Genomic DNA, 16372 nt, shown 5'->3' on the forward strand with positions numbered 1-16372 from the left:
GAAATCTGGGCAGTGATTGATTTGGTATTTTTAGTAATTGTGGGGCTTAGGGGAAATATATTGTAACCAACAATATAGGCACTGTGAGTTTTGTTCATCTAAAATAAAATCTAATTAGGATTATTTTTCTTTATGCCTAATGAATTTTTATTCAATTACACCTGACTATTTCACTTGTGATTAAAAATGCAGGGTAGGAATGTGCACTTTACAACACATTGTCTGCCCCAGAAGTCTTTGCTCTAACTCTTTAAGTCAAAACCTACAGAAATAGCATTATGATAAGGTGGGCTATATTTAAATATATATATATATATATGCACCTCATGTTAAGTTGACACGATCAGCATTAGGATATTAATTGCTCATCTCAGGAGATTTCTTAGGCCATTAATGTGGTGCTTAATACTCAGTCTTTACCTTTGATAATGAGCTATTTATTGAAAAGAAGAAAGGAATCAGCCTTATGGAGAGGTTTTGGCTCTCTCCCAGTAGCACTTGAGGAATAATTCTTCCTGTTTGAATATGTCACTTGTAGCACTAGAATCAATTGACATTTTAAAAGAAGTATTTAAGTCTTATTTTCAAAAGAATTCAAATGACAGACAACAGCCAGGCCACAATATTATAATTTTAAAAAGATGATGCCAGCACAGACCCACTTAATAAAAAACAAAAATTATTGTTAGCATTTCACAGTTTCTAATTGTTTTGATTTTGTTGAAGTTTAATCAGTCATTCTGAGACCTTCTCAAGTAGAATGCCCACATATTACACTCAAAATCATTATTGCTATTAACCTCATGGAGTGCAGAATTGCCAAATGTATGTGTGAAGAGTGTTGAACAAAAACCTAATTATATTTTTTAGGAGGTAGTCATTTAAAATAGCCAGTTAAAAACAGAGTGTCAACAATAGTATGGACATGCTGACCACCAGCTGTACTAACTAGCATTGGCTGTTTATGTTAAGATCAAGGATTCATACAAATGCTTTTCCTCCCCTTGGTTGAGAAATCAGCAAGTATGATTAAAAAAGAAGAATAGGGAAAAAGAGCCAGCATAAAAATCAAGAAACATTGATCCAGGCTCTGCCACTTAAATTCTGTGTCACTTGTGGCAGATCACTTAATATCTCTGGGCCTCAGTATCTCGTTCCACAAAATCAGTAGGGTAGAATTGATAATGTTGAAGGTTGTACCTGGTTTTGACATTCTGAGCTATTTGCAAATGAGAAGTGGATCTGGTTATCAGTTATATACACCATGACATACCAAATAGTAGATATTCCACAACTGATTTCACCTTCCTTTGCTGAATATTCCAGGCAGTGTAGCTGGTTTATCTCTCTGATTGTTAGCCCAAAGTAAAAGTCCAAGACAGGCAGGACCATAACAAATGGACTAGTGCTGACAGACCAAGAGACTGAATCCTTTTGTTGCTAATAATTTGATGAGGCCTATGGGAATGCCACTGTAGATAGCCAAGAATTGTGGTAGATAGCCATGTTCAGGGACCTCTAGCTAACCAAAAATGTTACTCAGTGTCTACCTGTTCCAGACTCCAGTATGACTGGACAGGTACACCTGCTGGCCAGGAGCATTAACACTCATGGCTGTGGAGTCACTTCATTCAGATCTAGGAAGAAAATAGGGAAGCTTATTTGAGGACACTGGTAAGTTATCCTCTGATAAGAGATGTGAACAAAGAAAACTTCAGTGTTTTGTTTATCATTTTCTGCATCTACATTCAGTTCTCACATGTTCTACCTCTTTCTCCCAGTAAATCTGTAACTTGAAACAACATTGACATATTAAAAGACTGCATTTTGTGAGTCTGCACTCATTTTGCTTGGAAATTAGAGAAGAATTAAGAGCTTTATTTCAAACAGGGTGGGCCTGGATGGGGTGCTGAACTGAGAGGTTCGAGATAGCTGGAGGGAGGTCACCAAACTAAGAGTTCTTAGGGGCTGGGGGCCTAGGAGATAATAAGGGCGCCCAAACAAGGAAAATGCCAAAGGCAAATTTCATTACCTGGAATTTTTCCTTGATATTAAGCTCGATCATGATTGTTCCCCTAACTTTTGACAGGTTCTGTCCTTTCTTCACCTGCAGATACTAATGGGCTAAAGGAATTAGAGGTATAATCCAGGCACAGGGAGTGGGTCTCATGTTGATGCTTAAACTAAGCGTGTGCAGCAAACTACAGCAGTAAGTGGGTGTATTTTTTGCACAGCATGGACATGCTCAGTGGAGTTCAGTGGAAATTGTGGGGACTTTCAAGTTTTCCAGGTTTTTAACAAGATATTTTTAAAAAATCCATGCAAGTGGAAATTTCTCAAACCTACAAATACCCAAGTTGGCTATTTCTCAGAATCTAGAACTAGGGAACATAAATATTCTGGAAATGCTGACATGTTTGTTGTATTGGAAACTATAATTGGAAGAATAGTTATCTCAAAATGGTTTTATTGTTCTAAAGATCATTTAAGGAAGTATGTCTAGAAATAGAAATCTTTAAAAGATGAGCATTTTTCAAGTTATAAATATTCAATATTTTGTTCAAAAAATGGTGCCAAATATGTTACCTTAAAGTATATAATTTTTATTTGTCAGTTATGCTTCAATATATCTGGGGAAAAAATGATTCAACGGTTATCTAGTTTTACTATAAGAATGCCCTTTGATGCCATTTTGGCAATGCTGTAATTTCATAAAAAAGTAAAAATTGCTTTAGTTGTCTGGAAATTTTTGTCAAGAAAATTCCCATCTGATTATCTGAAAAATGTATGGATTTCTTTACGGTTTGAATGCATATTGTGATATCATGTTGCTAATAATACCTGCCATTCATTAAGTATCTACTATAGATTGGACAGTTTACATGTAATTTGTCATTATTCTCACAGTGTCCACCAAAAGTAAGTACCACCAATAGGATACCAGCTCAGAGACATCAAGTAACTTTTTAAGATCCTGCACACAGTTTAATAAATGGCAAAGCCTGTAAGTGTCACAATTCTCTCTTCTCTTTCAACACTTTATAAGGAATTTCTTGTAGAGGTGGCACAAATATGTAAGAAAAAAGGGGTTAAAGCTATCTTTTTAAAATAGTCTAGATTCTTTCCTTTTTATTACTGTAAAACATTTAATACATACAAAAAATGAGTTACATTAATAACTTACAAATCATAATAATATGGTTGGATGTGAGCCCTTCATCCAACTAAAGAAATAGTACTGTGCTAACACTATTAAAGTTCTTTCAGTACTTATCTCATTCCTATCTTTTGACCCAGGAGTAATTATTAATCTGTTGTATTTTTTAAATTATTCCTTTCCCTTTAATAGTGTTAACCATATGTTGTAGATCTTTATAAAAAATGGAATCTTATTGAATGTTTTATTTCTCAGATTTCTCTCCCCCAACTTAAAATCATGTTATGAGGATTTATCCTATTTACATAGCTGTGATTTATTCATTTTCCTTGTACATCATAATTTGTTTATTCATTCTTCTGTTGGACAGTATAGTTGTTTACAGGCTTTTGCTCTTTTGATCAGTGCTGCTGTGAACACTCTTGAACTATGACATAACTAAGAGTAAAATGGTAAGCTCCTAGGATAGAAACATAATAAATTTCAGAGAGTAATGCAAGGTAGAATTCCGAAGTCATTTTGCCACAATGACATGAGCAAAAATAACAGTTTAAACCTCTGAAAATTCTTCACTCCATGAAATCAGTGATGAAACTGGCAAAATTTATCAGAATTAATTTTTAAAAATCTTTTGTTGGAGTATAGTTGCTTTACAATGTTGTGTTAGTTTCTACTGTACAGCAAAGTGAATTGGCCACACATATACGTGTATCCCCTCTTCCTTGGATTTCCTTCCCATTTAGGTCACCACAGAACAATGAGTAGAGTTCCCTGTGCTATACAGTCTGTTCTCATTAGTTATCTGTTTTATACATAGTAGTGTATATATGTCAATCCCAATCTCCCAATCCCTCCCACCTCCCTTCCCCGCCTTGGTATCCATATGTTTGTTCTCTATGTCTGTGTCTCTATTTCTGCTTTGCAGATAAGTTCATCTATACCATTTTTCTAGATTCCACATATATGCATTAATATATGGTATTTGTTTTTCTGACTTAATTCACTCTGTATGACAGTCTCTAGGTCCATCCACATCTCTACACATGACCCAATTTCGTTCCTTTTTATGGCTGAGTAATATTCCATTGTATATATGTACCACATCTTCTTTATCCATTCCTCTGTTGATGGATATTTAGGTTGCTTCCATATCCTGGCTATTGTAAATATTGCTGCAGTGAACATTGCGGTGCATGTATCTTTTGAATTATTCTCCGGGTATATGCCCAGGAGTGGGATTGTTGGGTCATATGGTAGTTCTATTTTTAGTTTTTTAAGGAACCTCCATACTGTCCTCCATAGTGGCTGTACCAATTTACATTCCTACCAACAGTGTAAGAGGGTTCCCTTTTCTCCACACCCTCTCCAGCATTTATTGTTTGTAGATTTTTGGGGGATGGCCATTCTGACTGGTGTGAGGTGATATCTCATTGTAATTTTGATTTGTATTTCTCTAATAATTAGTGATGTTGAGCATCTTTTCATGTGTTTGTTGGCCATCTGTATGTCTTCTTTGGAGAAATGTCTATTTAGGACTTTTGCCCACTTTTTAATTGGGTTGTTTGTTTTTTTTATACTGAGCTGCATGAGCTGTTTGTATATTTTGGAGATTAATCCCTTGTCAGTTGCTTCATTTGCAAATATTTTCTCCCATTCTGAGGATTATCTTTTCCTCTTGTTTATGGTTCCCTTTGCTGTGCAAAAGCTTTTAAGTTTCATTAGGTCCCATTTATTTTTGTTTTTATTTTCATTACTCTGGGCGGTGGGTCAAAAAAGATCCTGCTGTGATTTATGTCAAAGGGTGTTCTGCCTATGTTTTCCTCTAGGAGCTTTATAGTGTGTGGCCTTATATTTAGGTCTGTAATCCATTTTGAGTTTATTTTTGTGTATGGTGTTAGGGAATGTTCTAATTTCATTCTTTTACATGTAGCTCTCCAGTTTTCCCAGCACTACTTATTGAAGAGATTGTCTTTTCTCCATTCTATATTCTTGCCGCCTTTGTCATAGATTAAGTTACCATAGGTATGTGGATTTATCTCTGGGCTTTCTATCCTGTTCCATTGATCTATATTTCTTCTTTTGTGCTATCAACCATAGTGTCTTGATGACTGTAGCTTTGCAGTATAGCCTGAAGTCAGGGAGCCTGATTCTTCCAGCTCCGTTTTTCTTTCTTAAGATTGCTTTGGCTATTCAGAGTTTTTTGTGTTTCCATACAAATTGTAAAAAAAATTGTAAAAAAAATTACCAATGCCATTGGTAATTTGATAGGAAAAAAAAGAAAATTACAGACGATATCACTGATGAACATAGACACAAAAATCCTCAACAAAATACTAGCAAACAGAATCCAACAACATATTAAAAGGATCATACATCATTATCAAGTGGGATTTATCCCAGGGATACAAATATTCTTCAATATACGCAAATCAGTTGGCGTGACACACCACACTAACAAATTGAAGAATCAGAACCATATGATCATCTCAATAGTTGCAGAAAAAGCTGTTGACAAAATTCAACACCCATTTATGACAAAAACTTTCCAGAAAGTGGGCATAGAGGGAAACTACCTCAACATAATAAAGGCCATATGTGACAAACCTGTAGCAAGCATCATTCTCAATGGTGAAAAACTGAAAGCATTTCCTCTAAGAGCAGGAATAAGACAAGGATGTCCACTCTCGCCACTGTTATTCAGCATAGTTTTGGAAGTCCTAGTCATGGCAGAGAAGAAAAAGAAATAAAAGGAATCCAAATTGGAAAAGAAGAAGTAAAACTGTAACTGTTGGCAGATGGCATGATATTGTACATAGAAAATCGTAAAGATGCCACCACAAAACTAGTAGAGCTCATCAGTGAATTTGGTAAAGTTGCAGGATACGAGCTCTTGCATTCCTATACACTAACAATGAAAAATCAGAAAGAGTAATTAAGGAAACAGTTCCATTTACCATTGCAACAAAAAGAATAAACTACCTAGGAATAAACCTACCTAGAGAGGAAAATGACCTGTACTCAGAAAACTAAAGATACTGATGAAAGAAATCAAAGACAACACAAACAGATGGAGAGATTTGCCATGGTCTTGGATAGGAAGAATCAACATTGTGAAAATGGCTCTACTACCCAAAGCAATCTACAGATTCAGTGCAAATCCCTATCAAATTACCAATGGCACTTTTCGCAGAATTAGAATTAATTATTTTAAAAACCCAGGAAATTAACCAAAAGCTTGTAACATCTCAGGAAGCATGTATTCAAAAGAAAACTGGCTACATCTTCATGAGAACAGTGAACTTCGTGGTGTTTTAATTCACCCTTTCTCATTTAACCCTTTCCAGCTCCCCAATAGTCTTATTCCAAATGAAAACCAATAATTTAGCAGTCTCCAGACAGGGCAGAATGGGGCTGAAGCTTCTTCAAAGCCTCATTCCCAGAAAATTTTCACTATTTGGCCCGTCTGGTCCTTTAGTACAAGTCCCCAGTTACAAAGTTGTCTTTATTTGTCTGGACTTAGAGTGAAAAGCCTTTCCTCAGAAGCACTTGTTGAAAAAAATTAAAGGTAATTGATTAACTTATGGCTGCCTGAAGTGGTGGACAACAGTAGAGAAAACAACAAACTAACCAAAAGCTTCCAGAAAAAACTGGGGAATGAGATGTGCATAAGCGCTATGGCAAGCCCTATCAGACTCCTAAGAATCTAGAAGGTCATGTGTCTGATAGGACTGTGTGCATACTCAGGGCTGTGTTCACACCACACTCAGGAAAGATTGAAAGGCCCTAAAGTCTCATCTCAAGCTGACTTTGAGGCTCTGCTCAAACCAGAAGTAAAGGCCAAGGAAGAGCTGTCAGATCGCAGACCCAGTATTGAAAGTGTGTCCAACACACATGGGCAGGGCCCCTTATAAAAGGCTGGGAACTGTTGGTTCCAGGCATTTAAGGAAATCTCTATCTGATTATTAACTGACCAACCACTGAGTTAAGCAAACAAAGACTTCAGTCCCACACTCAACATAGAATACAGTCTTTATAGAATTAGTTCAGAAGAATCAACAAACGAACAAAGCAACAATGACAAACCCTAGGGAGTGGTAAAAATCTGCTTTCCAGAATTGTCATATTATATTGCTTAAAATGCCCAGTTTGCTACATAAAATTATGAGAGATGCAAAGAAGCTCATGAATTCACATGAAGAAATAATGAGCATCAGTAAAAGTAATTACATAAATAAATATAATTGATAGTATAATTGTATTTTTTGTAACTCTTATTCTTCTCTCAGATTTAAAAGACAACTGCATAAAACAATAGCCATAAGTCAGTGTATAAAGATGTAGTTTGTATAACAGTAGAAGCATGAAGTAGGGGATTGGGAATGGAGCTATATAATAGCAAAACAAAGTTTTTGGATACTGTTAAAATGTGGCTCATGTCTGAACTAGATTGTTAAAAGTTAAGATGCTAAGTATAATCCACTGGACAACAGGCAGGAAAATAACTCAAAAATATATTAAAAGAAATGACCAGGAAATTAAAATGCTACACTAGAGAATACCTATTTAACTTAAAAGAAGACAGTGTAATGGAGGAGTTGAGGAACAAAAAAAGGTGACATATAGAGAACAAATACCTAAGTCATTGTGCCAATTTCAAACCCCATCAGCAGCGCATAAGAATTTCCAGGGCTCTCCACTTCTGTCTGTATTTGGCATTTTCACATTTTTAAATGTTTACAAATCTTACATGAAAGTATGCTCAATATCACAAATCATAAGGAAAATGCAAATTAAAACCACAATGAGATGTCACCTCAAACCTGTCAGAATGGCAACAAATAATGAATGGTGGTGAGGATGTGGAGAAGAGGGAACCCACGTACACTGTTGGTGGGAATGTAAATTGGTGCAGCCACTATGGAAAACAGTATGGAGGTTCCTCAAAAAATTAAAAATAGAACTACCATAGGATCCAGCAGTTCTACTCCTGGGTATATATCCAAAAAAGCAAAAACACTAAATCAAAAAGATACATTGAACCCTATGTTCATAGCAGCATTATTTATAATAGCCAAGATATGGAAATAACCTAAGTGTCCATCAGCAGGTGAATGGATAAAGAAAATGTGGTATATATACACAATGGGATATTACTCAGCCGTAAAAATGAATGAAATTTTGCCATTTGCACCAATGTGGATGGGGCTGGATGGTATCGTGCTTAGTGAAGTAAGTTAGAGAAAGGCAAATACTATATGTTTTCACTTGTTTGGGGAATCTAAAAAAAATCAAGAAAATATAACAAAACAGAAACGGACTCACAGATACAGAAAATAAACTAGTGTTTACCAGTGGGGACAGGAGCCAAACAACGGAAGGAGATTAAGAGGTACAAACTTCTAGGTATAAAAGTATAAGGATATAATGTGCAGCATAGGTATTATAGCCAATATTTTATGATAACTTTATTTATTTTTGTAAATTGGAATATGATTGCTTTACAATGTTGTGCTAGTTTCTGCAGTACAGTGAAGTGAATCAGCTATATGTATAACCATATCCCCTCCCTCTGGGACCTCCCTCCCCCGCCATCCCACCCATCTAAGTCATCACAGAGCACCGAGCTGAGCTCCCTGTGCTATACAGCAGGTTCCCACTAGCTATCTAGTTTACACATGGTAGTGTATTTATGTCAAACTTAATCTCCCAATTCGTCCCACCTTCCCTTTCCCCTCGGAGTCCATTCTGTACATCTGTGCATCTATTCCTGCCCTGCAGATAGGTTCATCTGTACCATTTTTGTAGATTCCACATATATGCATTAATATATGATATTTGGTTTTCTCTCTCTGGCTTACTTCACTCTGTGTGAAAGACTAGGTCCATCCACATCTCTACAAATGACCCAATTTCATTCCTTTTCATGGCTGAGTAATATTCCATTGTATATATGTACCACATCTTCATTATCCATTCATTTGTCGTTGGACATTTAAATTGTTTCCATGTCCTGGCTGTTGTAAATAGTGCTGCAGTGAACATTTGGGTACATATGTCCTTTTGAATTATGGTTTTCTCAGGGTGCATGCCCAGTAATGGGATTGCTGGGTCATATGGTAGTTCTATATTTAGATTTTTAAGTCACCTCCATACTGTTCTCCATAGTGACTATCAATTTACATTCCAACCAACAGTGCAACAGGGTTCCCTTTTCTCCACACCCTCTCCAGCATTTATTGTTTGTAGCTTTTTTGATGAAGGCTATTCTGACTGGTGTGAGGTGATACATCATTGTAGTTTTGATTTGCATTTCTTTAATAATTAGTACTATTGAGCATCTTTCTATGTGCCTCTTGGCCATCTGTAGGTCTTCTTTGGTGAAATGTCTGTTTAGGTCTTCTGCCCTTTTTTTTTTTTTTGTAGTACGCGGGCCTCTCACTGTTGTGGCCTCTCCCGTTGCGGAGCACAGGCTCCGGACGCGCAGGTTCAGTGGCCATGGCTCACGAGCCTAGCCGCTCCGTGGCATGTGGGATTTTCCTGGGCCAGGACATGAAGCTGTGTCCCCTGCATCAGCAGGCGGACTCTCAACCACTGCGCCACCAGGGAAGCCCTTCTGCCCATTTTTTAATTGGGTTGTTTGTTTTTTTGATATTGAGCTCCATGAGCTGTTTGTATATTTTGGAGATTAATTCTTTCTCCATTGCTTCATTTGCAAATATTTTCTCTCCTTTTGAGCATTGTCTTTTCGTCTTGTTTATGGTTTCCTTTGCTGTGCAAAAGCTTTTAAGTTTAATTAAGTCCTCTTTGTTTATTTCTGTTTTTATTTTCATTACTGTTGGAGGTGGGTCAAAAAAGAACTTGCTGTGATTTATGTCAAAGAGTGTTTTTCCTGTGTTTTCCTCTTAAGAGTTTTATGGTGTCTGGTCTTACATTTAGGTCTTTTATCTATTGAGTTTATTTCTATATATGGTGTTAGGGAGTGTTCTAATTTCATTCTTTTACATGTAGCTGTCCAGTTTTCCCAGCACCACTTATTGAAAAGGCTGTCTTTTCTCCATTGTAAGTTCTTGCCTCCTTTGTCATAAATTACATGACCATATGTGTGTGGGTTTATCTCTGGGCTTTGTATGCTGTACCATTGATCTATATTTCTGTTTTTGTGCCAGTACCATACTGTCTTGATTACTGTAGCTTTATAGTATAGTCTGAAGTCTGGGAGCCTGATTACTCCAGCTCCGTTTTTCTTTCTCAAGACTGCTTTGGCTATTCGGGGTCTTTTGTGTTTCCATACAAATTGTAAAATTTTGTGTTCTAATTTCGTGAAGAATGCCATTGGTAGTTAGATAGGGATTGCGTTGAATCTGTAGATCGCTTTGGGTAGTATAGTTATTTTCACAATATTGATTCTTCCAATCCAATAACATGGTATATTTTTCCATCTGCTTATGTCATCTTTGATTTCTTTCATCAGTTTTATAGTTTTATGAGTACAAGTCATTTGCCTCCTCAGGCAGGTTTATTCCTAGGTATTTTATTCTTTTTGTTGCAATGGTAAATGGGATTGTTTCCTTAATTTCTCCTGATTTTTTGTTGTTAGTTTATAGAAATGCAAGAGATCGCTGTGCATTAATTTGGTATCTTGCAACTTTACCAAATTCATTGATGAGATCTAGTAGTTTTGTGGTGGCATATTCAGGATTTTTAATGTATACATCTGCAAACAGTGACAGTTTTACTACTTCTTTTCCAATTTGGATTCCTTTTATTTCTTTTTTCTTCTCTGACTGTTGTGGCTAGGACTTCCAAACTATGTTGAATAAGAGTAGCAAGAGTGGACATCTTTGCCTTGTTCCTGATCTTCGAGGAAATGCTTTCAGTTTTTCACCATTGAGAATGATATTTGCTGTGAGTTTGTCATATATGGCCTTTATTATGTTGAGCTAGGTTCCCTCTGTGCCCATTTTCTGGAGAGTTTTTATCATAAATCGGTATTGAATTTTGTCAAAAGCTTTCTCTGCATCTATTAAGATGATCATATGGTTTTTATTCTTCAGTTTGTTAGTTTTGTTTATCACGTTGATTGATTTTTGTATACTGAGGTATCCTTGCATTCGTAGGATAAATCCTACTTGGTCATGATGTATGATCCTTTTAATATGTTGTTGGATTCTGTTTGCTAGTAATTTGTTCAGGATTTATGCATCTATGTTCATCAGTGATATTGGTCTCTAATTTTCTTTTCTTGTGATATCTTTGTCAGATTTTGGTATCAGGGTGATGGTGGCCTCGTAGAACAAATTTGGAAGTGTTCCTCCCTCGCCAGTTTTTTGGAAGAGTTTGAGAAGGATAGGTGTTAGTTAGCTCTTCTCTAAATGTTTGATAGAATTCACCTGTGATGCCATCTGGCCCAGGACTTCTTTTGTTGGAAGATTTTTAATTACAGTTTCAGTTTCATGACTTATGATAAGTCTGCTTTATTTTCTAATTCTTCCTGGTTCAGTCTTGGAAAATTGTACCTTACCAAGAATTTGTTTATTTCTTCATGGTTGTCTATTTTATTGGCATATACTTGTTTGTAGTAGTCTCTTTTAATCCTTTGTATTTCTGCAGTGTCACTTGTGATTTCTCCTTTTTCATTTCTAATTTTATTGATTTGCATCCTCTCCCCCCACCTTTTTTTTTTTTTTGGATGAGTCTGGCTAAAGTTTTATTAATTTTGTGTATCTTCTCAAAGAACCAACTTTTAGTTTTATTGATCTTTGCTATTTTCTTCATTTCTATTTCATTTATTTCTGCTCTGATCTTTATGATTTCTTTCTTTCTACTGAGTTTAGGTTTTCTTTGTTCTTTCTCTAGTTTTTTTTTACATGTAAGGTTAGATTGTTTACTTGAGACTTTTCTTGTTTCTTGAGGTGAGCTTCAATTGCTATAAACTTCCCTCTTCGAAGTGCTTTTGCTGGGTCTTGCTGCTAAGATGAGGACCTCCAGGAGACCTCACTCTGACACATATTCCCTGGGGTCTGAGGTTCTCTGTTAGTCCAGTAGTTGCGACTCGGACCTCCTACTGCAGAAGATCAGGTTGGACCCCCGGCTTGTGAACCAAGGTCCTGCAAGCTGCGCAGGGTGGCAGAAAAAAAAAGGAGTAGAAAAATAACAGAGTAAAAAATAAAATAAGATTGGAAAACTAACAGATATGGTAGAAAAAATTAAAATATAGATGAAACAACAACCAGAAGGTAAAACAGAACCACAATAACATAAAAGAGAAAAGAAAAAATAAAAAGAAAAGCTAGAAAAGGCCTTGGCTGTAGGGGGTGGGGTTTAGTCAGGGGCTGGGTTTTGGTTGTGGGCAGGGCCTATGTTTAGGACCCACAGAGCTGGAAAAATCCCTGGGCGGGGGTGGAGGCGGGCATGGGGCTTAGGCTCAACACAGCAGGAGGGGCCCAGGAGTGCCTCTGGCCTTGGAGGGTGGAGGACCAGGTACTGGATCCCAGCAGGCTCCCTCAGCCAAAGTGGTCAGGGGAAATGCTAGGCACATTTCCCCACCCCCATCTTCTGATCTGGGAGGGTCCCTCCCCATTGGCCTCTCTTCTTCTTCCCCACCCTCCCTTCTATGCCCCTAGGACCCCTGTGGCTGGAGGGGGCCCCGGAAGGCAGGGGACCAGACCCTCAAGCCCCACAGGCTTCCCAAGGCCAAGTAGGCAGGGGAAATGCCCAGGGCACTTCCCCTGATCCCGCGGTTCTGGAGGGTCCCCCCCACCACACCGTCTGCCTTTCCTCTTCTCCCCTTGCCTCCCTCTTATGCCCCTAGGATCACTGTGGCCCAGAGGGGGCCTCGGAGGGCTGGGGTTCCGGCCTGGGAGCCCAGCAAGCTTCCCGGGGCTGAGTGGGTAGGGGAAACGCCCGCCACGCCTCTCCTAATCTTCCGGTCCTGGAGGATCCCCCCCAACCATCTGCCTCTCCTCCTTTTCCTCCCTCCTCCCTCCCACGCCCCTAGGACCCATGAGGCCAGAAGGGGCCCTGGAGATCGGAGGACCAGGCCCGGGAGCCCAGCAGGCTTCCCGGGGCGACTGGACTGGGGAAATACTAGGTGCACTGCCCCCTGATCCTGCAAACCTCCACAGGTTCCCTCGATGTGTGGGAACCCCTCCCCTCTCCCAGCCACCCCTCAGGGGCACCAGTCGTGTCCATCCTCCACTTCTCTACCCCCTCACTCCCCCCCACATCCTACCTGGTCGCTCTGGGGTTCCTCCCGTCTCCTTGGGCGTCAAGGTCCCCCACCAGTGTCCGGCAGGTGCCCTAGCTGTGGGAAGACACAAACTCCACGTCCTCCCATATGCCGCCATCTTGACTCCGCCCCATGGTAACTTTAAATGGAGTATAATCTGTAAAATCTTGAATCACTGTGTTGTACACTTGAAACTAATATAGTATTGTGAATCAAATATACTTCAAAAAATTAAAATATTTTAAACATATATTTTTACGTATTTATAAATTTAAAATATATGTATTTATAAATTTGAAATAAATAATAACAAATTTTTAAAATAAAATAAATGTTTGCCAACCTTGTAGGTATAAAATGTCACCTTATAATGAACCTCTGTTATTATATATGGACAAAATAAGATCGTTATATCCTTCTTTAACCTTTTATTAATATTTATGCCTTATCTCAAGTAAAGCCTTTTGTCCTCAGTTAATTTGTATGATATTAATATAGCATTTTTAGTCTTTTTTCTCTCCTAGTATTTGCCTAGTTCATTACTTACCATCCCTTTTCTTGCGGAGTTTGTCTTTGCTGTATACTAGGTCTATCTCTTATAAATAACTTTAGGCTGGATTTTGCTTTCTAATCTGACTGTATATTTTAACTGAGGAGTTGAATTTATTATGGTCAATAGTATACATAAATGTATTTCTATCATAGTTTGTTTTTTCTTTGTCCTACCATTGTGTGCACCCTTTTTTCACTCACCCTTTGCTTTCTTTTCAATTGAAATATCTCATTCTCTGTTACCTCTAATTTTTAAAACATACACAAATTATTTGTATTATTTTAGTAATTATCATTTATAAATTTAACCTATTTAAGAAATCTTAAACTTAATTACTTTATTCTCTTCACTAACAACACAGGAACTTTAGAATGTTTTAAAGGCAATTATCCTGTCCTAATTTTATGCTATTATGGTATAGTACTTTAGCTTTATCTCTTTTGTAAAAGTAATATCAGCAGTGAGACATTATTAACCTGTTTATATCATCAGTGTTTCATTTTAATTTCCCATATATTTACCATTTTCCTTATTCAACATTTATCTTTGTATCTGAAACTTCCATTTCTTGTTTTCTTTCTTCCAGCACATTTTTAGAAGTTTCTTTAGTGACAGTTTTTCAGTTTTTGTTTATCTATGATATCTTTTTGCCCCCATTCTTGAAAGATAGTTCTGTTAAGTACACAGAGTTGACAGTTTCTCTCAGCACGTTAAAGATCCTCCATGCTTTTCTGGCTTCCAGTTTTGATGTGTAAAATAGCAGTTACCAATCTAATTATTATTTCGTGTAGATATTGTGTCTTTTCTCTCTGATTGCTTCTAATGTCTTCTTTCGACTTTGATATTTGTATTTTGCTTTCCATGTGTCTAATAGTGGATTTTACTGATTCAAAATTGTTTAAAATATATATTAACAAAACTAAAGTTTAATGTAACTTTTGGATACATTACATATAAATCCTTACATTATCCTTACATTTATACATACAAATCCTTATATTATCCCTGTAAGGATACACTGTGATAAGTCACCTGCATCAGACTAAAAGTAACCTTGCTGATTTTCAGTCATTAATTATTCATTTATAAAACAAATATATGTAGAGCATATTTTCAGGTGAAAATTAGTACTATGGAGAAAGAACAAAGCATGAAAAAGAATTAGAGCGAGACTGAGGGAGAGGGCTACCTCTGTTAGTTTTTGTTGTCAACAAGGCCTTAAAGATTGTTAAGGAGAGATTTGAGGTAAATGAAGTAAGGGAAGAATCGTATAGAGAAGTGGGAAAGAGTAGTCCAGACAAGGGGAAAAGCAAATACAGAATCTCTCTTGTAGAGTGGACTAAATAAGTCTTGACATGTTTAAGGAACTGCAAGGAGGCCTGTGTGTCTGGAGTTATCTGCAGAGGGGCTAGCAAGAGATGATGTTAGAGAGATAGTCAAGAGCCAGATAATGGGTTGCGTGCGCACGCACGCACCGCCCCCGCCGCCACAATTACTTAGCATACATATATATGCATATATAGGTACCATTAAAAACTAAGAGTGTATTTCTAGCTTTGAGGATAAGGATAGCAATTACATTTTTAAACTTCTGATTATAGATAAAGAAACTGAATTGCCATTTCAAATACATTTTGCCATGAATTTGGCCTTCCTTAAAATTTTATACTATTTTCTAACCTAAAATTGTACATCAAATAAGGTATGAAATGGAATATTTGTGTTGACCCCAATTTTGACCAAGGTCCCAAGCTGAGGACAATCGATGTTAATTATGTATGATAGACACCTCTTCAATGGATTCATGAAAAGATAGTCAAATAGGCCTGCAGTTATCTTACCTAATCCAGTTTATATACCAGAAGACTAGATAGGAGAGATGTCATTGATGGAAGATTCTTTAAAAGGAATTTAAGTATTTTGGCAATTTTGCTCTGTTCCCTTCTTTGCTTTCCCCAACATAAGCCAAATGGTGAAGGAGTCCAAGGAAATTGCTTACGTCTGAAAGTGGGAGGAGTGGCTTTTCAGTCCTTAGCTTGATACATGGTGAGTTACAGAAATTTGTAGGATCATTCTAGACTACTACCAGGGTGGGGCATGAAAGAGTTCACTAGGGGGACTGATATATGTATCAGGAGTTTGGGAGTTGTATAAAGATAGAAGAATGTCCAAGCTTGTCACCTAGAGAGGGCAAAGTAGAGAGCTGGCTGAAACTTTCATGTGGGTAGGTTGAAGAGAGGGGTGTGAGCAGCTGTAGTGAAACTCACACTGTTGGTAGGGCAAGGACTTTAAGGACTTTTTTTCCTTGTGGACCAGTGGACACTTTGGATGGAAGCCAGATCTGATCATCTCGGAAGTATCTCACCAAAGAGGTCTACCTTTCAAGACAAAAGGCCCTCAGGAGAATATGACTGGAGATGTTTGAAAAAGCTGA

General features: G+C 37.4%; 1 protein-coding gene across 7 annotated transcripts in view; it reads left to right on the forward strand.

Moving 5' to 3' along the window:
- HDAC9 (histone deacetylase 9) overlaps positions 1-16372 on the forward strand; it is an 825073-nt gene that overhangs the window by 564120 nt on the left and 244581 nt on the right. The gene's annotated exons all lie outside the window — the stretch shown is intronic.

Source organism: Phocoena sinus, chromosome 9 (genome assembly GCF_008692025.1).
Source record: "Phocoena sinus isolate mPhoSin1 chromosome 9, mPhoSin1.pri, whole genome shotgun sequence".
NCBI classification, from domain to species: domain Eukaryota; kingdom Metazoa; phylum Chordata; class Mammalia; order Artiodactyla; family Phocoenidae; genus Phocoena; species Phocoena sinus.